Here is a 22,461-nt window from a genome sequence, read left to right as displayed (position 1 = left end):
TCCTCACCTTGTCCTCCTCCCGCTCCCCTGTTCCTAACCCTCCTTGTGATCTCCATTTCTATGTTTCCACTCCTGATCTAGCTGTCCTTTTAGTTTGCTTTTGTTTTAGGTGTGGTTGTTAATAATTGTGAGTTTTCTGTCCTTTCACTGTTCATCTTTTTTATCTTCTTTTTCTTAGATAAGTCCCTTTAACATTTCATATAACAAGGGCTTGGTGATGATGAACTCCTTGAATTTGATCTTATCTGAGAAGCACTTTATCTGCCCTTCCATTCTAAATGAAAGCATTGCTGGATAGAGCAATCTTTGGATTTCATGACTTGGAACACTTCTTTCCAGCCCCTTCTTGCTTGTAAGGTCTCTTTTGTGGAATCCGCTGACAGTCTGATGGGAACTCCTTTGTAGGTAGGTGACTGTCCCCTTATGTTTTGCTGCTTCTAGGATTCTCTCCTTCATCTTAATCTTGGCTAATATAATGATGATGTGCCTTGGTGTGTTCCTTCTTGGGTCCAACTTGTTTGGGACTCTGAGCTTCCTGGATTTCCTGGAAGTCTATTTCCTTTGCCAGAATGGGGAAGTTCTCCTTTATTATTTGTTCAAATAAGTGTTCCACTTGTGGCTGTTCCTCTTCCCCTTCTGATACCCCTATAATTCGGATGTTGGAACATTTAAGGATGTCCTGGAGGTTCCTAAGCCTCTCCTCATGTTTTTGAATTCTTGTTTCTTCATTCTTTTCTGTTTGGTCATTTTTATCATCCTTCTAGTCCACTCCACTGATTTGAGTCCTAGTTTCCTTTCCATCACCATTGGTTTCCTGTGCATTTCCCTTCATTTCAATTAGTTTAGCCTTCATTTGTTCCTCTAAAATGTGACTAAAATCAACCAGTTCTGTGAGCATTCTGATCACCAGTGTTTTGAACTGTGCATCTGAAAGGTTGGCTATTTCTTGGTTGCTTAGAATTATTGGCTCTGGGGCTTTGAGCTGTTCTTGAGCCATAATGTTTTGGTTTGTTCGCAGCTGTTACATATGAGGGGCAGAGCCTTAGATGTTCAGCAGGGCGGGTTGACCCAGTTGCTGGGTTGTGATGCTGTATGTGGGGGTGGAGTCAGGGAGGAGCAATAGCATTTGTTCCCCTCTCTCTCAGATTTCTGTCCCCTCTGCCACTTCCCACAAGCAAATTGGGCCCTTCTGGTGCTGGTTCCTGGGTGTGTGGGCTTGTGTACCCTACAGGACCCTGTGAGTCTCTCCAACGAACTCTCCCAGCACCTCGACCCCAAAAGTCTTTCCAACTGGTGCTTTCAGGCTCTAATTCCCATCACTGGGGCCTTAGCCTGAGCAGTGTCTCTCACTGTTTGCTCCTTTGCTTGGTTTATCTGCGCTCAAATGTGTGACTGCAGTTAGCCAGCCACCCTGCACCCTCACTGGGTCCACCCATTGCCACCCCACGCCTGGGATCTGCCAACTGCCACCTGCGCTCCTGGGTGGGTCCACCAACCTTTCCTGCCCAACCCCACTCTGCCGCTGACTCCGCCCCTCTTACCAGTCTGGTTGAATGGTTTGTTGTCATCGGACTTCCATATAGTTCAATTTTAAGTGTTTTGGCTGCATTTTTGTTACTAAAACTTTGTTGTCTTTAAACTTGGTTGTGCAAGGAGGCACAGTGATTCCACCTACGCCTCCATCTTGGCTGGAAGTCTCCTCCAAATGTCTTAATCCATCACAGCACCAACTCACCAGAATCTCAACCAAATCTTACCAGCTCAGAAGTGCCAAATCTCATCATGTAAATCAGTATCTGCAAGGGCTCTAGGTACAACCCATGGTGAGGCATAATTTTATGTGAACCTGTGAAATTCAAGAAATAATTGTATAGTCCCAAAATATTTTATTTCATTTTGTACTTCCATTCCCTTTGTTACTAAATGTAACATATTTGCCCTGACTGGTGTGCTTCGTTGGGTGTTATCTGGTAGACCAGAAGGTTGTGGCTGGATTCCTGGTTGGGGCACATGTGTGGATTGCAAACCAGGTCCCTGGCCGGGGGCATACAAGAGGCAGCCCATCAATGTGTGTCTCACACATGGAGGTTTCCCTCTCTCCCTCCTTCCTTTTCCCTCTCCCTAAAATAAATAAAATCTTTTTAAAATATTAAAAAGTAAATATAAACATATTTACAGATTCTGGGGATTAGGACATGCACATCTTTGGGAGGTCATTCTGCTTACCACAAAAACATTAGATTTCATAGAATTCACACTGAAATAAATTCTTGGCTATTGGGAACTGTCCTCCCTAGTTTCAGAAGCTGTAACCCCACTCACTATAGCTAAGGCTGAGTAAGCGACCTTTGGACCACAAGCCACTAAAGAGACAAAGCTTACCTCTCTGGCAGGGGCGTGGCTTCTCATCCTTTTAATTCACCCTTCCTGGCCTCTAATGCTTGATTGGTTAGCCAACGATGGGTAAGATTCCCCAAGGGGGTAATGACCTAAGATAGGCATGATCACAGGGAGGCCCTAGGGAAGGTCTTGGGGGGCTACAGCAAAAGAGGGTGATGAACCCTCACCCCTTGGCTTTAACATAGCCTGAGTCCTCATTCTGTCTGTGAGAAGTCTTCTAATCTTTTGGCTGCCTTACTTCCCCTGCCTGACTTAAGCCTGAAACAATGACAGAGGGCGGTGCAGCCCTATGCTGGAAAGGGTGGGTTCCCCTGGTGTTCAGGCTTAAGAAAGAATACATAAACTTCTGTGAAACCTGCTTTGCTAAAATGCTCTCAATTAAATGGGTCCAAGCAGGAAATGAGTTTGTTTTCCAAAGTTTTGTAGCCCTTTAGCTAACAGACACTCGGAATAGGCCCTCAGAGTTCTTTGTATATTATCTATTGTTTGATCCTTACTGCCTGACAATGATTAATGAGCTTTACCTATATTCTTGTGCAAAATAAACTCAATTAAAGCCCATTGAGGAAAAGGCTCTTGGCCCTTCTCCTTTGAGAGATTGGCCACCTTTCCTCCCCTAGCCATTTAATGGCTAGGCAGGTGTAGGGGGGCTCTGCCTCCCCAGGCAGATCATGTCTTGGTAGACTTATTCTCATCTGTGGTGGCCGGGGGAGGGGGGTCCCTGCAGGCACAGCCCCCTACACCTGCCTAGCCATTAAATTTGGAAAAGCATGTTCCCAGAGAAGCAGTTGTCTATAGTGATGATGATCTAAGTACATTAACATACTTCTGTAGTATGAGAATTTTACACTGATTGTTAGGGTTACATGGAATGCTCTTGAAATGTATACATCAAATTATCAGTGCCAGAAAAGAACTCTTAAGTATCCCAAAGGAACATGAGAGTTATGCTGCTGGGAATGTTGCCAAACATAAGAGGGGAGACCAAAAAAAAAAAAAAAAAAAAACCCTCAGAACTTACTTAGAAAAAGTTGTGTATTTACTTTCATATGTTTAAATTTCAGTCACCTTCAAAGTACTCTTCATTTGATGTAATATACATATTGAGATGTTTTCTACACTTCTCAAAACAGTTTTTGAACTTGTTGATTTTGATGACTTTTAGTACTGCTGCCATTTTTTTGTTTCACCTCTTCTACATTAGCAAACTATTTCCCTTTGAGAACTATTTTTTTAAATTTAATTGTTGTTCAAGTACAGTTTTCTATCTTTTACTCCCATCCCAGCCCACCCCTCCCAAGGACTATTTTCATCTGAGGAAACAGAAGTTGCTCAGGGTAAGATCAAGTGAATAGGGAGGGTGGGGCACGGAAGTCATGCCATTTTTGGTGAGAACTGTTGAACACTCAGTGTGGTGTGGGCATGTGTGTTTGTAAATCACCCATCGTGAAATGGGCAAATGCATTGAAAAAGTCTTAAAAAAAATCACTGAAGCCAAACGCAGCCTCTCACAACAATGCCATCTGGTACACTGATATTGATGGGTTCCTAGAACACTCAACTAGTGGGAGAAGCATCTACTATAATGGGCCTGCTCTTCAGAAGATAATTCCTTTTTGGTGGGGTGTGGGGGGTCCCCTCTCGTATGTTTGCATCTACTATGAAATTCTACAAATTAACATATTCTATGATGAACATGGAATGCCTACACCACAATGAATCTACATACTGGCCAGTATTTTTTAACAGCCAAGTCCAACAACTTTAACAGTAAGTTTCAGGTGTATACCCTTCACCTGTTTTTTTTTTCTAGATAACTAAAAATAAAGCACACACAATATATTAATTGACTATTTTCAGGCATTAGGTATTATAGAGCCCAGGACAGCTGTCACCAAGAGAAGGGGAATAAATGCAGTGAGCCTTTTCATTGTCCCAGCTTACTGCCTGCAAAGAGATTTCATTCTGTAGCATAAGGAGGAGAAACCCAAACAGATCCCATCAGTCTCCCTGAATTGAGATGGCGTTCAGAGTACAGAGAATGCAAGATGGCTTAAATTCATGGGGCTCATTACAGCAGAGGAGAGAACTGCACCCAGAGCACGAAAGTCTGAGCGTTCTGCAGTTCCCCAGATTTTTAAGTTGCAGTCAGCACATGTATGTGAGGAAACTCCCTAGGCTGGAGAAATAACTGCTAAAATTAACAGCCAGAACCATCCTTGGAGCTTGCACAAAGTTGAGAACAATTTGTGTTTCCACCAGCTGGAATTGAAACACCTGACATTTGGAGAGTCACAGTGGAACATCAGATTGCCTCAGTGGGTGGTTCAAATTAGATCTTTTCTAAAGGATGCCTATAAACCCTCTTAACAAAGCATAAATGCAAGCCACTAAAGGACTTGTATCTACATAATATAACTGCCTTCAAGAACAAAGCCAGACTAGAAAGCATCCATGGTGTAATTTAAGGTATACAACATGTTGATCTGACAGATGTATATATTATAGTATGGCAAGAGGGGTTTAATGACATTTTACTTCTTCCCATAATGAATAATGAAAACTATACAGAGATGTAGTCTTTTGTGACTTACAGTGAAAACCTACACCTACAGGTCTTTTCACATCAGTAGTAATCACAAGTTGAAAAAACATGTCATTACAGCCATTAATGTCATTTGAGGATTTGTCTGTGGCCTTTAGCTGGGACAAGTAGCGGGCTACAAGAACCTATATTAGGGGGTGATGTTGGAGAATTATAGCAACCTGTGACCCAGATTAAAGATGATCGCCCTGTGTCATTCAGAGTGTGCACAGCCAATAGCCTTTCCTTCTTCAGTTACTTTGGCTTCCAAGGAGCTTCTAGGCAGTAGACTTGAGTTTATAGGCAACAGATAGTTCCTCTTCTGTTATCAGATAGAACTTGATGTCCTCTCACCTTGGATAGGTCTTTATTCTGCCAAGGTGAAGTGTGTCAGTTTCTGAAACATCTTATGCTCTTCCAAGACACCCCCCACCAAGTCCAATGATAAGTGTCCAAGTCTTTGTCATGTCCCATGAACAGACTTATCAAGCTACCAAACCAGATATGATCCTTAAATTAGGGAATGAAGAAGAGCCATGGAGAAGAGAAGATAAAGTACAGCATTAGTGCTTTTCAGGTGAGTGAGCAACTGAGAACACAAGACGTAAGATCCTTTAAGGTAAATCACCTGGCCTCAAAAGAGTGACCCCTTCTAAATGTGTTTAACAAGGCTAAAACTTTGAAGGTCATTAGAAATGCCTAACTTATTGATGAGACTCTTTCAAGGAAGATGAGCCTCTTTCTCTCTTTTTGGATGGATCCAGTGTTCAGTAGAATGCTGTCTTTGCAGCATCCAGGCTTCCTCTTGTTTTCACCTGATTAAATAACAATTCTTCCCAATAATTCTGGGATATTTGGCCCACTGTCCACATGGACTTCTGTGGGCCATGTGAGGTTGTAAAAAGCAAGTTAGAAGGTGGGACTGCTGACCAGAGTGGTGGTGCCTACATAGGATATTCAAGCCTTGAGAAGGATCAGTGTCTGTTGCATGCAGAATTAGAGAACAAAGTTAAGAAAGGGTAACTTATCCCTAAGTGAGAAGCTAAGGATCCTTCATTCTAATCAGCTTCCCTAGATATTTGTTCAAGAGTTAAATTAGTGTCTTTCCTTGGTAGTCATAGTCTGTGCCTAATGGATAGACCTTGTCTGGGCATCTTCTAAAATCAGCATGAAGCTTGATCCTTGCCTATTTCTGTCATTTGTTCACAGTGTGATGCCATTCATTTTCATGGCCTTAGCAATACTGATTATATGCTGATGGTTCCCAAGTTCCTGTCTACAGGCCAGACCTTTCCTTATCCCCACAGGTTCATCTGGCTATTTCCCTTCTGCACATGGAGATCTAATCGCTACCTCAAATTTCACCTCACTCTTGGTTCCTTTTCTCATACCACAAATCTAATTTACTAGCAAGTCTTTTTCTTATATCCCAAGGCCCTCCACTCCTTTCTGTAATGATTGTTTTCACTCAATCCTTAATGTCCATGATCTCTTGCCAATATTATTATTATTTTCTTGAAAATGCTCACTTTTTATACTTGATTCTCTATATAATAACTATATTTTTGTTTTACTATACTATTTTTATTATTAAAAGAAAGTAACGGAAGTCAGTGTTTCCATTCCCCTCACCTTGAAAGTTTATAAACAAAAGTAAACTTCAGAAACATCTGGATTTTTAAAAGCATCTGATTTTGACAGTTACCTGGGTAGGAAAAGGGGTATAGAAGAAAAAAGGGGTATATAGACATGCTTTGTCCATACAGAATGAATAATCATCTGTGTTGGAGGATGGAAGGAAAGATCTAAAGTATAATCTAAGAAAAATGCTATATGACATAACAAATTTTTACCAGTTTTCACAACCACAATCTACAAACCTACAGAAAGTACGTCACAATATTTAAGACCTTGCCAGTGGGATAACTTATGCAGATACACACAGAATGACATTTTAAAAATGAAAATCAGGTTGTATCACTCTCTCCCACTATTACCTTGAATGGCATGCCTTTACTATTAACATACTAAACAAATTTCTTTCAAGATTCTCATGTATGAGCATTTCTGGCCTCCTGCCTCAATTTTTATTTACTTTATATAAAAAAATTTTGAGGTATTCCATATAAATATACTAATGAAGGGCACAGCTCAATTTTTGTAATCAGCACATTGTGTAACTAGCACCTAAACCAAGAGTACCAGCCCTGGTTGGCGTAGCTCAGTGGATTGAGCACAGGCCTGTGAAGCAAAGGGTCGCTGGTTCGATTCCCAGTAAGCAGGGCACATGCCTGGCTCGCAGGCCAGGTCCTCCCAGTTGGGGGCATGTGAGAGGCAACCACACATTGATGTTTCTTTCCCACTTTCTCCTTCCTTTCCCCTCTCTTAAAAAAAAGAAAAAGTACCAGAGTACTGTGTAGAATGCTACTGTGTAACTATAAAGTGATTTATCCATTCTACGTTTAGGCCATTATGAATAATGTGATGCTCTTCCCTTATTTTTAATTTTCCTCCTCTTGAAAATATTTATTTCTAAATCATTTAGTACTTAGAAATCTCAAAATTATACACAAATTTCTTACATTTGTTTTGCAAATTTTCCTGAGCACATACCTTTTATCATATTCTATCATCATACAACACACACACGTATGTGTTGTTTTGAACTCTTTACCTTTAAATACTTAACTGTGTATTTCCTAGAAACAAGGTCATTTTTTACATAACTAAAATACATTTTTCAAAATGAGAATATTAACAATGATACAGAGTTACTCAAATGTTACTGATTATCTCACTAATGTTTCTTATGTTAAAGTTGTTTCTGGACCTGTTCTTGTTTTTTAGACCATTCTGTTGTGGGTACGCTGGATTTCATCCAGAAGTCAGAGCTCAGTGATTATGATTTGGCTCCACCAGGGAAGAAGCTATATGAATGTGCAGTGAATGTTTGTAAGCCACTTATGACCATGCCTTAGAGAACTCACACAGGAAAGAAATCCAACAAATGCTGTGATTGTAGGAGAGCCTTTCCCAGCAAGTTGAAGCTAATTACTCATCAGCAAACTCACTCCAGGGAGAAACCACATGCATGTGATCAGTGTCAAAAAGCCTGCATTACAAAGTCAGAGCTCATCTATCATCAGAAAACTCATCATAGAGAAGGGAAATCCTGTGCATGCAGTAAATGTGGGAAAGCTTGTCCTTGGCAGTCAAAACTCACTTTACATCAGAGAATGCATTCAGGAGAGAGACCTTTCAAATGCATAGTATATGATAAAGCCTTCATCGTTTAGACACATCTCACTGCACATCAGAAAACTCATACAGGAGAGAAGCCTTATGAGTGCTCAGACTGTGAGAAAGCCTTCTCAAAAAAGGCTCAGCTCATGGTCCATCAGCGAGTTCACACAGGAGAGAGATCTTATGGATGCAGTCAGTGTCAATAAGCTTCCAACCAGAAGTCGGGACTTACTAACCATCTGCAAAAGTGAAATCTTATGGATGCAGTGAATGTGGGAAGGTTTTGTCCTGTAAGTCAACTCTCATCATACATCAGAGAACCCATACAGGTGAGAAACCCTTCAAATGCAGTGTGTGTGATAAAGCCTTCATGGCTAAATCCTATCTTACTGTGCACCAGAAGATTCATGCAGGAGAAAAACCATATGCATGCTGTGATTGTAAGAGAGCATTTGCTACTTTGTCAATTCTCATTGGTCACTGGAGAACTCACACAGGAGAGAGTCCCTATGAATGCAGTGAATGTCAAAAAGCTTTCTTTTGGAAGGAAGCTCTTACTAATCATCAGCAGACTCAACACAGAAGAAAATCCTCTATGCAATGACTGGGAATGTGAAAAAGTTCTATTCATGTAGAATAGAAATGTCATGAATAACTGTGTTTACAATAGACACTGCTGGAACTCCTGTAAGAAAGAAACCTTTTAGGTGAAATGAAAGTTGTAAATCTTCCATTAAAAAATATCCCCTCATTATACTCTAAGGAATCTCACCAAAAGAGAAATATTGTAAATGCAGTGATACTCAAAAGGTTTCATTTGAAAGTCAGAGGCTATGCATTTAGGAGCCAACACCTATGGATGCAGTGAAAGTTGGGGAATCCTTTTCCCAAGCATATTGGTTATACATGAGGGTAGTCATTCAGGAGAGGGACCCTACAGTTGTGGCAAATGCAGGAAGTCTAAGAAAAAAAAATCACATTAAATTGTACACAAAAGTAAAAATTTCAGGAATGTGAGCATGACAGCATTCCCCAGAAAGTCAAAACTCCTTGAACACGTTATACAAGAGAAACCCTACAGATGCACTAAATATGGTAAAGTCTTCCTAGTTAATGCATATCTTCCTTATATAAAGCCTTCATCTAGAGGCCAGAGCTCATTCACCATTAGTAAACTCATGTAATACATCAATCTTATTGAAATGGTGTGTGGACAAAGCTTTTGAAAGGGAGATTTTATACAACAGATACTTAATTCAGGAGAGAATCCAAGGATACTCTCCTGCCTTTCCACATACCATTTGGTTAAATGGCTTTCACTTCAAAGGTTAAAGTCTGCCTTTGACCACAAATTGCATTGCACAGCAAAAATGATATCGCATGAATTGCAGTAGTCTAAAATTCTTTCTTTACACATCAGGGTTCTTTAGTTGCTCACTAGCTCACACAGCATACAAGCCCCATTTCCAGATGAATTAATTTCTAAATTCCGTGAACATATTAAATCCTTAAGGAATCCTATTTCAGTTGTACTCTATCAGGTATATTATTGAAATACTGTGGTCACTGAAAATGCTTTGTGTGGAGGACTGACTATCATTAAGCATCATAAGCTCTTAAAAATAGAAACAGGACTTGCTATATGCAGAGATTTTAAAAATGCAATGAATGTGGCAAAACATTAATGATAAGCCACATTTTATTTTTGTCTTTTGGTGATTTATTTCTGCACATGTAACTATATCTTAAATTGTGATGCATGTTACAGTTGATGGAATGCCATTATTTATCAGCGCTTTTCTGTGTTTGATGAGATTTTAGGTTTGAGTAATTTAACTTGGAAGTTATACATAGAATGAAATAATTTCATAAGGGTTTAACATAATTGTTGTAGAAAGGATTCCAGAATATTCTACAAATATTAAAACATTTTCAATGTGCAAATACAATGTTATTTGAATATATGAAAAAAAACAGAACATAATAAGAATCATTTGAATAGCGATAAAGATTTACAGGGGTTATATTATGGTTTCTACTACCTGAGATGGACTTTTAGGTATTTAACTTTATTATTTTTGGAATTACCTGAAGGAGCATAATGTTCAGAGTTTACTTATTCTTGAATATTGAATAATATATTCTAGTATAAATAGCAGTATGTTACTTTCTTATAAGTCAAATATCTTATAACAAGTAATTTGAGTAATTAATAAGTCTTAAGGAATTTGTACCACACAAGTTTGCTCCCTTTGTTCTTACTATCATTTGTAATATTTCTGCCAACTATGATGCTCCATCAGGACTTGAAGCCTATATTTTTCTAGAGCTTTAGTTCTTAAATGTCCAAAGGTAATAAAGACTTATGTGAAATGCTAAAAACAAGGAGTTGAAGGGGGGGAAGACTTGGGGTTACATGTGCAGAATTCACATGTATGTATTTCAAGTGATGTGTCATACAGGAACTTTGTTATAATGACATACTTGTGGGCACTACAAACATTTCCTCTCAGCACATCCTAAAATGCCTGGTATTAGGAATAACACTGCAGAAATTGAGACTCTTGAGCGTTGCTAGAATGTAAAGTGGTCCAGTTGCTGTGGTAAACAATTCTGGCAGTTCTTCTAGAGTTAAACAGGGACTACTATGTGACCCAGGAATTCCACTTCTAGGTATATACCCAATAAAGTTGAAAACAGGTACTTAAATACTTGTACATGAATGTTCATGCCACTATTCACAGTAGTCAAAATGTGGAAACAATCTAAATTCCCATTGATGAAGAAACAGTTAAACAAAATGTGGTATCTGTACATACCTATATACATGTATATACACACACATGTAACAGAATATTAGTAAACTATATAAGTATTGATAGATATTATAATGTGAATAAGCCTAAAAAACAGTATGATAAGTGAAAAAAGACAGGAACAAAAAACACATTATATTTTTATTTATAGGAAATGTGTAGACTATGTAAATTTATAGAGACATAAAGCAAATGGGTGGTGGCCAGGGCCCAGGGGGAACGGAGAATGGAGACTGATGGATTCATGGGCATATGGTTTCCTTTTAGAATGATGAAAATGTTTTGGATCTAGATAGAAGTGATATTTGTGTAACATTATAAATGTGGCAGATATCACTGAATTCTATATGTTGAAATGGTTAATTTTATGTGAGTTTTTACAATAAAAATGTTTATTCTTTTAAATTTTATTTATTTATTTTTAGCAAGAGGAAAAGGGAGGGATAAAGAGAGGGAGAGAAATATCAATTGGTTGCTTAACACCCCCAACTGAAGACCTGGTCCACAACCCAGGCACATGTCCTGAGCATAAATCAAATTTGCAGGCTGGTGCTCAATCCACTGAGCCACGCCATCCAGGGTCAATGAAAATATTTCAAAAAGAATAACATTGCAAGGACCCTGACACTCAAAATGCAGATAAACATCAACAACTATTTATTTAAAAAACTGCTTAGCAAAACAGGGGTAAATATATTTTCTTTGACTTCATAGATATCAGCTGCCAAAATGTTACAGCTGACATCATATTCAATGCTTAAATTTTAAAGAGGTTTGGCAATATGATACACGCATCTGCTGCCATTACTGCTGCTAAATACTCGGTTGGGGGTCTTAACAGTACAGATTGAGAATAATAAAAACTAAAGAATTAAAAAATTGGAAACAAAGAAACAAAACTGTCAGTGATTGCTGAAGTGGAAAAACAGAAGAATTCACAGACAATCATGTAGCATAAGAGTCTAGTAGGATTGTTGGATACTTGGTCCATATGCAACTTCAGTTGAGTGCCAGGCACCAGCAAGAGTCATGACATTTTGGAAAAGCACTCTGTTCACAAAAAAAATTATGGAAGAACCTGAAAAATTTCTACCACTTTATCGAAAGAACTTTAAGATGGCAAAATAAAGATGTAGATTGGTTACTAAACGTGAAGGCTCAGTATCGCAAAGATAACTTTCACATCCAATAACTGTCTTTTAAGTACCAAGAGGCAGACAAACATTGGTGAACATGCAAGAACTTGTATAATTCCTATGAACATAACAAAATTGTTGAAACATGAATTTTACCTGTAAGATAGGAACAATAAACAATGGCAAAAGAACTGAGCGTAAACACTGAATTCATTTAACCATAGATAGGAAGCCTTTAGTAGATTCATTATGGTATAACTTCTGCATGGGAATTTTAGTTAGAGGGCCTAAGCCAAGTGCCAAGAAAAGACAATACTGAAATTATATAACTTAAAAAATTGGGAGAGAAATGGGAGAAAGAAGCTTAAAGGAAATGTGAACATTGATAACATTTTAGTCTAAGGAAGGAGGGAAATATTATCTAAACAGACTTTTCAAAAAAAAAGTATACATAAAGTATAAAGAGAGACATCTAGAAAAACCTATAGTTAACCCTGGGCAATGGAATGAAAGAGAAGGCACTGAAACTAAATGAAGAGAATTAGGGTAGCAGAATTTTCAGAAATGGTAAATAGAGTCCCTTTTGTTGCCCAAGCTGCCTTGGCCCCAGGGCAGTTCAGAAGACAGATTTGGGAGTGGCCTGAGAGATGGGTGGGACTGGCACCAACACCCAGGGCTCCTGCAAAAATGTGAGGAGAATTTTGTGGCTGAAGTTTCCCAGTATCTTGATGACTGCATTCCCCAAGCAGAGGTCGTGCTCTTAACAATGAAACACCAGAACTTGGAGCCAGGCATGAACTTGACAGATCTTATCACTGTGCCTAAGTGGGAGCAGGACTTGGAGATGAGGATCCACGTTGTAGACCCTCGTGGGACCATCCTCGCACAGCACTGAGAATGTCCTGTCTGTCCCACACTTTCTGAGACAGTTCCCTGCAAGGGAAAGGTTTTTCTCTCAGCTGCACCAGCTGTTAATTAGTTCATGTCTTAATAATCCCCAGAACTGCTGATGCTGATTTGCCTGGGGACTAACATTTATAGCTTCTTGGCGGGTGCACCACTGTCCCTTTGCGGAAGGTGTCAGTGCCTTACAGGTGACAGAGTAATTGTAGCTCCAGTAGGAGATGAACCCAGGGAACATCAGGGCACATAACTGCTTTAGCTGTCCACAGGACGTGTACACTGGTGGCCACATCCCTGCAGCCAGTTCCGGTGACAGAGACCAGCCCTGGAGTGTTTCATTGTGGCTCAGATTCCAGTAAGGTTTGGGTGAGCGCCTCTAAGAGGCAGAGGGCAGGTGAGGAACTGGCCAGGACAGAGGTTTTCTCATGGATCTCAGCACAGCTGTGCCTCACAGTCTGGACCTGTTTCGGGGTTTATAGTGTTGGGAGAGTGTCATACTGAAGACCTCACAGCAGGCAGGGGGTGGACACCGCTGAGGCTGAGGCCAGCCTGAGGGGAAAGGCTGCTCTTCTTTTTAAGAATGGGGGTAGTAAAGGGTAAAGGTGGGGGTCAAATATATGGTGACAGAAGATTTGATGTTGGGTGGTGGGCACACAGTGCAATATACAGATGATGTAGTATCATAAAATTGTACACTTGAAACCTAATTTTATTAACCAGTATCACTCCAATAAATTTAGTTAAAAATAATAAATAAATGAAAGGTAAAAAAAAAGAGTAGGGATAAAGTTTCCTATTGGCCCAAACCACTGAGAACTAGACTCCGAGCCTTTGATCAACATGACGCTTTTACTTGTCCCTGTTCTCTGCACACACGTGTACACAAAGACTCACACTGCTCCAGGACTGTCCTCACAGACAGATTTTGGAATTTGGATGGAACTAGAGAAATGGATGGGATCCTAGTGGGCTAATCATGTTGTATGCTTTTCTTTTACACTCAAAGGCACTATTCAAAAGCAAAACTTAGCAACAGTCCAGCCTTCGGAGACAGGAATAGCTTTTTTCAATTCTTAACTCTGCCTCCTACAGGCTGAGTGGTGGTGGTGGTGGTATCTCCTGACAGCGTGTCTCAGCTTCCCCACCTGTGAGCCAGGGATAGGAACAGAGTTGCACTCTCAATACTAAACAGTGAATATTAAAGAGGGTGACACTGCCAGCATACAGCAAGGCTCTAGCATGTGGTGGTCATGACAGTCTCTTCTGCGTGATTCTGACAACTTTGGACTTTGCAGCAATTGTCATCCAATTCGCCTCATCTCAGTATGACTGTTGATTTCCCAGCTTCATCTTGTTTTATTTTATTTTATATTATATTTTATTTATTTATTTTTCGAGAGAGGGGAAGGGAAGGAGAGAGGGAGAGAATATCAATGTGTGGTTGCCTCTCCTGCGTCCCCTGCTGGGAACTGGCCTGCAACCCAGGCATGTGCCCTGACTGGGAATCGAAACTCGATACTCTGGTTCACAGGCCCACGCTCAATCCACTGAGCTATGCCAGCCAGGGCATTCTAATGACTTTTATCAGATGTTGCATTGATGGGACTCATGACTGGGGCCAGTGCTTACATGGTACTTCTTCTCCACAGACATTGTCAGAGGGTGAGGCATATTCACACCCTCAGAAATGCCTGTAGATTTTCCCAAGTCAAAAGCCACTCAAAATGTCCTGCTTCTAGCAAGCACCTTCATTTTGTTTTACTTCACCAATTCTATCCTCACAATTTATGTTGCTTTTTTCAAATCTTGCATCTGGATTCAGTATACCATCCCCTTTCTGACAGCATGTTACCCTACCCTGAGCCCTCCGATATTGTTGCTTTCGGATCCCCAAACAGCAAGATTCCGCTCTTGAATGGTGATGAAAAACATTCTGAATTACTTGTGGTCCCATTCACAAGTTTCCCTTTTCTTCAAAAAATCTGGTTATTCACTGATCAAGCAAGGATATATCGCTGTCTAGAACACAACAGACGTACAGCCAACATACTGATGATGGAAAAACTTGTATGACATTGACTTAAACGTGTAGACTGTTTCAGCTTCATTCAGAAGGCAGTCAATCAAATAAACACAATTCTGCATGCATTAGCATCGTCTTGATGCTTTGTGAAGTCCTTCTTTGAAATATTTGATGGAAACACGGAAGTAGAGTAGGACAGAAGTAATTTAGTGATACATCAGAATTTTTAATGGTTTATTTGGGTGATTATTAAATTGGATACAGCATTTTGTATAGATAAAGAGTAATAGCTTTGTGTGCCAACAACAACTATAACCAATGGGAAGCAGCTTAATCATTACTGACATGGGTGTTTACCTATAGAATCAACAGATTGTATTCTATTAGATTATTGTGCAAAAATAAATGAGAGGATGAGATCAGACTTCCAAAATAGCACATTGATGGCCTTTGTAAATCCACTCTTCCATTAAAGCAACATAAACACTAGCAAAATTATCAAAGTCAACTTTTCTACAACTCTAGTACGTAATCAAAAGCTTACAGCAGCTTGAAGACCATTTAGTCAAGAGAAAAGTTTGGGCCCTGGGTGGTATGACTCAGTGGGTTGAATTCCAGCCTGTAAACTGAAAGGTTGCCCATTTGATCCCCAGTCAGGGCACATGCCAGGGTTGTGGGCCAGGTCCTTGGTTGGGGGAGTGTGAGAGGCAATCTATTATTAATGTTTTATCACACATAAATGTTTCTCTCCTTCTCTTTCCCCCTCCCTTCCTCTCTCTGTAAAAAAAAATAAAATAAAATCTTTTAAAAAATTGGCCCTGGCTGGTGTGGCTCAGTTGGTTGGAGTGACATTCCTGTACACTGAAGGGTCATGGGTTCTATTTTTGGTAAGGACACATACCCAGGTTGCAGGTTCAATTCCTTGTTGCGGTGTGTACAAGAAGGCAGCCAATCAATGTTTCTCTTTCATGTTGATGTTTCTCTTTCTTCCTCACTCTCTCTCTCTCTCTGAAAGCAATGAATAAATGTCCTTGGGTAAGGATAAAAATAAAAGTCTGAACCTCAGTAAAAACTGTGGGGTATATAGTTTTCATTCTGTTTACTCCCATCCCTGTCTCCCCAGCTCCCCACTAATCATGAAAAAAAATGGAAGCTTCACAAGTATAGTAGCCATGGAAACCATTTTAAAAGAACAATCAGTTTAAATTTTTAACTCTGCAGTAGCCTAAGGCTGTAATACAAACCAGTGTGAACAAAACCCCAGCCAAAAATTTTAAAAGGAATATCTGAAGTATAAGATGGTCAGAAGGAGCTCTGGCTGGTGTGGCTCAGTAAATTGAGTGCCAGCCTGTGAACCAAAAGGTTACTGGTTCGATTCCCAGTTAGAACACATGCCTGGGTTGCAGGTCAGGTCAGGTCCCCAGTATGGGGCATGTGAGAGGCAACCACATACTGATGTTTCTCTCCCTCTCTTTCTCCCTCCCGGCCCTTCTGTATAAAATAAATAAATAAAAACCTTTAGAGGAAAAGATTTCCACAAGGATCTATTAGACATATTCCAAGGCCACATACATTCACAGGGATGTGTATATGCCCAACAACTCATTCCTTGGTGATCTTAAAATCCCGAGGCAGGAAGAAAATGCTAAGGTGGATTTGTTGAGTGTCTGAGCATTGAAGTAGGGCCTCAACACACAACATATCCCTTAGCAAAGGGTAGAAGACTTACTGACTCAGGGTGACTATGAAAATTTCTCAGATCAATCATCAGCTAACCAAGAATACACTTCAGTAACCACCCACTACAGTAAAACAGAATGTACACAATTATTCCAGCAATGTCACTAAACAAACTACAACAAAAGTTCCCCCTTTCCCCAGGCAATAGCAACAAGCCCTGGGGAAAGGGGGAATCTGATACTCAATGTAGTAACATTATATTGCCTGACATACCTAGCCTCAACAAAAACTTAATGAAGAATCACAAAAGTTTGGTTCCTACACAGGACAAAAAGCAGTTCACAGTCCCTTAGGGGTCTTGTAAGTCAGCTTCACTACACAAAGACTTTAAATCAGCTATTATGAGTATGTTCAAGGAACTCAAATAAGTCATCTTTAGAGAACTAAAGGATGGAATAATATTTCATCAAGGGACCTTGTGGTAGAGGTCAACCTTATTACACTGGTTGTCTGTTTCGTGTCCTCAGAGCTTGTCTGTGGGGATTTTGAGGCAGTGGAAAGATATAAAGTTTTAAAATTTTACAATATAATACTATTAGAATTAATAAGTGTATCCAGTTTGCTTAATATATCAATATACAAATCAACTGTATTTGTACCACCAACAAAGAAACAATGAAATTACAAAATATCATTTACAAGAACATTAATATCAAGCATCATGCAATTAATCTAATAAAATTGATAGAACTTTTATGTTACATCAATTATATTCAGAGACATTAAAGAAGACCTAAATAAATGGAGCGATACACACTGTTCATGAATTTTAAGACTTCATATTGTGACGGTGTCATTACAGAAAATGATTTATAGATTCAGTGCAGCCCCAATACGAATTCCAGACATTTTTTTTCTGGTGAAAGTTGGCAAGGTAAGTTAAAAAAAAATTTTATTTGCAAATATAGAGGGCCAAGAGAACAATGATACTCTTGTAGAAAAACAAAATGGTAGACGGCCTTGCTTAGATTTTAAGACTCCGAAATAGGTAAAACACAGTATTGGCTTAGGGACAAAGGACAGATCCATGGAACAGAACATGTGAGATCAGAGTCATACAAATAGGGACACCTGGTTTATGATAGAGATAACACTACCCAGCAGTACCTAAGAGGTTGACATTACATTATGCTGCAGTAATAATGATCTAAACCTAGAGAAAAGATGGCAACTTCTTCACAGTGGTCACAGAAACACATGACTGGGGAGACTTTTTTTTATGTATCTTTGTTTTTCTTGTAACGTAAGAAACAGGTATTATTTTCTTGTCCAGCACCGTGGTTGCACTGTCTACACCACTACCATGTCCGCCCATTAACCCCTCACAGTGTTTTATCAGGAAGCACACGCTCAGAGTGCTCTCCTCCTACCACCTCTGCTTCACATCCACATCTAGTTTCCTAATCGCGACTTTTCGAATGTCGGGATTCGGTATTTACCTCAACATTCCCCAATTATCGGCTCCAAGCCCGTTCGTTATTGTACGGACCCAAAGGTTTGCAGTACGGTCGCGTCTTTCAGCGTTTTTCAAAAGGGCTCCACAACCCTTTTGAAGGGGTTGTGCGGCCACTTTCTGCTGAGGCCAGACCTGTGATTGGTTTGGCTTTCGGGTAAGGTCGGAGGACTTCGACCCAGAGCGCCGAAATGCTGCTGAGCATGCGCACTGGTGCTGACAGCGGAAGTTAAAACCGAAGGGGAGAATTTCTGAAGAGGAGAGAAAGGATCTGTTGAGCCTGTTCGTGTTCAGGCTAGGCGACAATACGAGGTTGCCTACGTCGGCCTTCTCCCTCTCCGTACGGGGCTCAATCCAAGATGGCGGAACCGAATCAAAGATGGCCGCGCTCACACCGCGTAACGAAAAGGACGCGGCCATATTGCCCAGCGGTATTTTCAAAAGGGAACAAAATCAGCGTTTGTAGACAAATCGCTCACTTCCACAGTGCTACTGAGTCTGCGTAATAGCACGAGACACAGACCAGCCAAACGGGGGATTAGAAGCGGAAGTGGCGTGTGGAATCTTGGCTTCCTTAGGTAAGGTCGCAATTCTCTTTTGAGTTTACGTTCGATTTCTGCGAGCGTCTGTAAGAATCCCGCGCCGTGGGAATTCCGTGACATGAGATTATGTGGTTTGTGGTAGGTATTTGTGGGTGGGGTTGGGCGGGTGTTTTTTAAGGCGGCTTCGTAATTTTGGGATGGTTGTGGGCGGCTTGCCTGCCATCAGTGTTAAGGGTAGTGGGTTGAGGAGGAATGGAGAGACCATTCCTGTTGACAGTGGCAGGTCAGATGCGGGTAGTGGGGAGAGGCGTGGGGAGAATCGCTGATGGAGAGGCTACAGGATATGGTCAGTGAGGATAGGGATTGACCAGTGGTTGGTTGTCTGGGATTCTCATGGTCTTAGTTGGAGCGGGCCGCGGTCCACGTGAAAATAGGTTTCTGGGGACTTGTGAATGGGTGCGGCGGCCAAGTGCGGGGTGGGGAGTAGTAGGGTATCCTTGGGAGAGGTTGGTAAGTTTGGAACGTAAGGAGATGGATAAATATTTGGGCGTGTACCAAACACTGTATAAAATTGTTGTTTCCCAACATTTTATACTGAAAAATTTTAAGCATACAGAGAAGTGGAAAGAACAGTAAGTGGTCACCTTTACACTCGCCATCTAGATCCATGAATTGTTAAAAGCATACCATAAATACTTTGCGTCAGCCAGTGTACACTTGTTTATACGCGCTTGAAATCACATTTGTTCTAGCTTTTTATGTCAGTTCTGCCACTGGTTTGTGTGACTTTGGATAAGGCACCAACTTCTTTAAATCTCACTTTTCCCATTTAAACGTGATACCTACCTCACAGGTCCTCGAAAGCCCTGCTTGCGTGACCTCAGCTAACCTTAATTACCTGCAAAGGCTCCATTGCCAGATAACATCATCACATTGAGGATTAGCGCTTCAACATATGAATTTGGGGCTCACAATATTAAGTCTGTAACAGGTAGGTACTTGACAAAAAGCTATTCAAATATATACATTTCTAATGGGAAGTTTTCTATTTAAAACAAGTCTATGAACTTATTTTTGCCATATATGCTTTATAACCTCTATGAGTTTATGCTTGATATTAAATGGAGGTCTCTAATTTTTTTGTCACAATATTATTGTATGCTTGTCATCAATAAATAGAGAATAAAAATCACCTTCAATTTACTAACTGTAAGCTATTTATAATGTTTTAAGGTATATTTTTTAACTGAATTTTATATTATGGATAGTTTTTTTTTTTATAATTTACAAAAGTAAGGTAGATTAAATGCATTTTTCATAGGCTTCTGATTTAGTTTTACCAAATTTGGCCAATAATGATTATATAATGCTTCCACACACAGTGTGTCACATTTTTCTACATCTTTGGTGACTGTGGGTACATCTCATCCTATTCTTTTCTAATATGATAGCTCAATTTTGGCTTGTTGACCATCTTTTGGGGATGAAAGGCATCTCATTGTGGTCTCCGTATGCACTGTTCTCATTACTGACATGGTTTATCATTTTTTAAAATATGTTCATTGGCCAATTTTAAACCTGAGAAGTATGTTTTTTCTTTACTCACTTTTAGAAAATAGTCACATATGGAGAATAGTAGTCTTTTGTTACTTATTTTGTACTAAACCATTTGACTGGCCCTTGTTGCCAGCTCCTGGGAGGTAGCCCCTAAGTTGTTGGAATGTTCTGGATGGTAGGAGTGGGTTTGTTATTCATGGTGGACCTTGATAAGTTGTGCTAACAAGGTGACATGTGGTGGATCTGTAGATAGGTAGTTTTTGCTAGTGAGATAACTCAGGACGGGGCTGCGAATTCTGGAAGGACCAGTCACAGTGATTAGAGGCTTGGGGCTTTGAGGCAGGTAGTATCAGCCCAACGTCCAGGAGGGTAGGGTTGCTGGAGGATGAGCCACATGGCCAGTGTCTATTGAATCATGCTCATTTAGTGGAACGCTAACCAGAACTATACACAGTGAATCTCAGATGAGCTTTGGGTGGCAGTACCCCCCATATTATTTTGCACAGATAGGCTGGATGAGTAATGTGTTCTGATGCCAAGGGGAAAGGACAGTGGAAGCTTCTGGTTTGCATCCCTCGCAAGCCTCACTCTGTTGTGTCTCTCCATTACTGGTTATGGTCTGTATCCTTTTGCTGTAATAAAACTCTTCATTTTGTACATTTTTCCTTCAGGAAGCCAATAGTGTTTTTCTTTTAAATTAATATATTTTTGAACATGAAATTTTAATTACTATTAATATTACTCTTAAAGCAGTTGTGTAGTGACAGCTTTGCTTGTTCTTTTGCAGTTTTCATCCCTCAGTTTACTTTTCCCATTTTACTGGACAGATTTTGATCTGTAGTACATTTTGGGGTAAAGATTTTGAGAGTGGTTATCATTGTCATGTTCCTAAGCTTAAAGAAATGTTTAGATTTGTTTGTAGATACCCTTTATCAAGTTAACTGTTCTTGGCTACTTCTAGTTAAGATTTTTAAAATTTGTGAGTGGTTATGCTATTTTATTATCTTTTCTTTATCTACTGAGGTAATTAATCTTATACTGTTCTTTCATTCCTTAAATAAAGTCAACTGTACATTGTATAATTCTTTCTATGTATCAGTGGATATAGTTTCCTAATATTTTATTTAGGGTCTTTATAATCAAGTTCATAAATGAGATTAGCCTATAAATTTCTTTTTCGTATTGTCCTTGAAATCTAGGTTTGTTTTCTTGAGTTCCTTTGCCTCTTTGCACGTCTGGTAGTTTTTGTTTGGATGTCAGGTATTGTCCAGGTTTACATTGTTATTTGAGGAATTTTCTCTTACTCTTTTAACTACTTTTGAGGTTTGCTCTGGGTCGTAGTTAAGTTACTTTAAACAGTTTAATTCCTCTTTTTTTGAAATTTTTATGAGTTTTCTTTCACTCAAACTGACAACAGATGCCAGAGAGAAGAAGAGTTTTGCAGTTCAGTTTGATCTTTGGAGGCTTTCTTTTAGCTTTGTTAGGTTGGACGAAAAGAGTCTTTCATCTAGGATTACTTCGTCTTTACTACTGAGGCAGTACTTGGCTGAGACCTCTATTTGAAGTCCCTGTGTATCTTTTCACCCTGGCTAGTGAGAACACGGACCATTCCTCACCTTCAGTGAGCTCTAGGAATTGTTAGGCCTGATTCTTTCCAGTGGCCTTCTCCTAGTTAGTAGTTGGCCAGAGAGTCAAGGGAACCCTCTGCACATCTAAAGAGTGAGTTTTCTCTCCCGTCCTCCCCCCATCTCTCCATCCCTCCCTTCCTTCTTATCTCCCGCCCTTTTTGTCCTCCTCCCTCCTTCCCTGTCTCTCCCTCTCTCACCTTACCCTGATGCACTGCTTGGCAAACTTACCACCTTTGCTTCCTCAGACTTTGAGTTCTGTGTCATTAACTCAGCAAGACTGTAGACCTTTTTTGGGCCCCTTCTCCCTGCGTTGTGTCCTGAAAAGTCTCTCCAGGCAGTGAGCTGTAGCATACAAGGGTCTTACCTTCTTTGTTTCTCCTCTTCTCTCATTTCTGAGTTTGAAAATGGTTGTTCTAGATGTTTTTCCAATTTTTAA

General features: G+C 40.0%; 1 long non-coding RNA gene across 1 annotated transcript; it reads right to left on the bottom strand.

Annotated features, from left to right (window-relative positions):
• Positions 1-1,325: 1,325 nt before the first annotated feature.
• LOC128626607 (uncharacterized) lies at positions 1,326-18,367 on the bottom strand. The gene is made up of 3 exons (XR_008390575.1): positions 18,285-18,367; positions 16,007-16,111; positions 1,326-1,846 (listed from the first exon to the last, which is right to left on the bottom strand). It is a non-coding gene; the product is annotated as an uncharacterized LOC128626607 (long non-coding RNA).
• Positions 18,368-22,461: the final 4,094 nt, after the last annotated feature.

Source organism: Artibeus jamaicensis, unplaced genomic scaffold (genome assembly GCF_021234435.1).
Source record: "Artibeus jamaicensis isolate MK-2021 breed Jamaican fruit bat unplaced genomic scaffold, CSHL_Jam_final scaffold_804, whole genome shotgun sequence".
NCBI lineage: Eukaryota > Metazoa > Chordata > Mammalia > Chiroptera > Phyllostomidae > Artibeus > Artibeus jamaicensis.
Note: the sequence above shows the minus strand (reverse complement) of the source record. Positions and strands in the feature narration are given on the sequence as shown.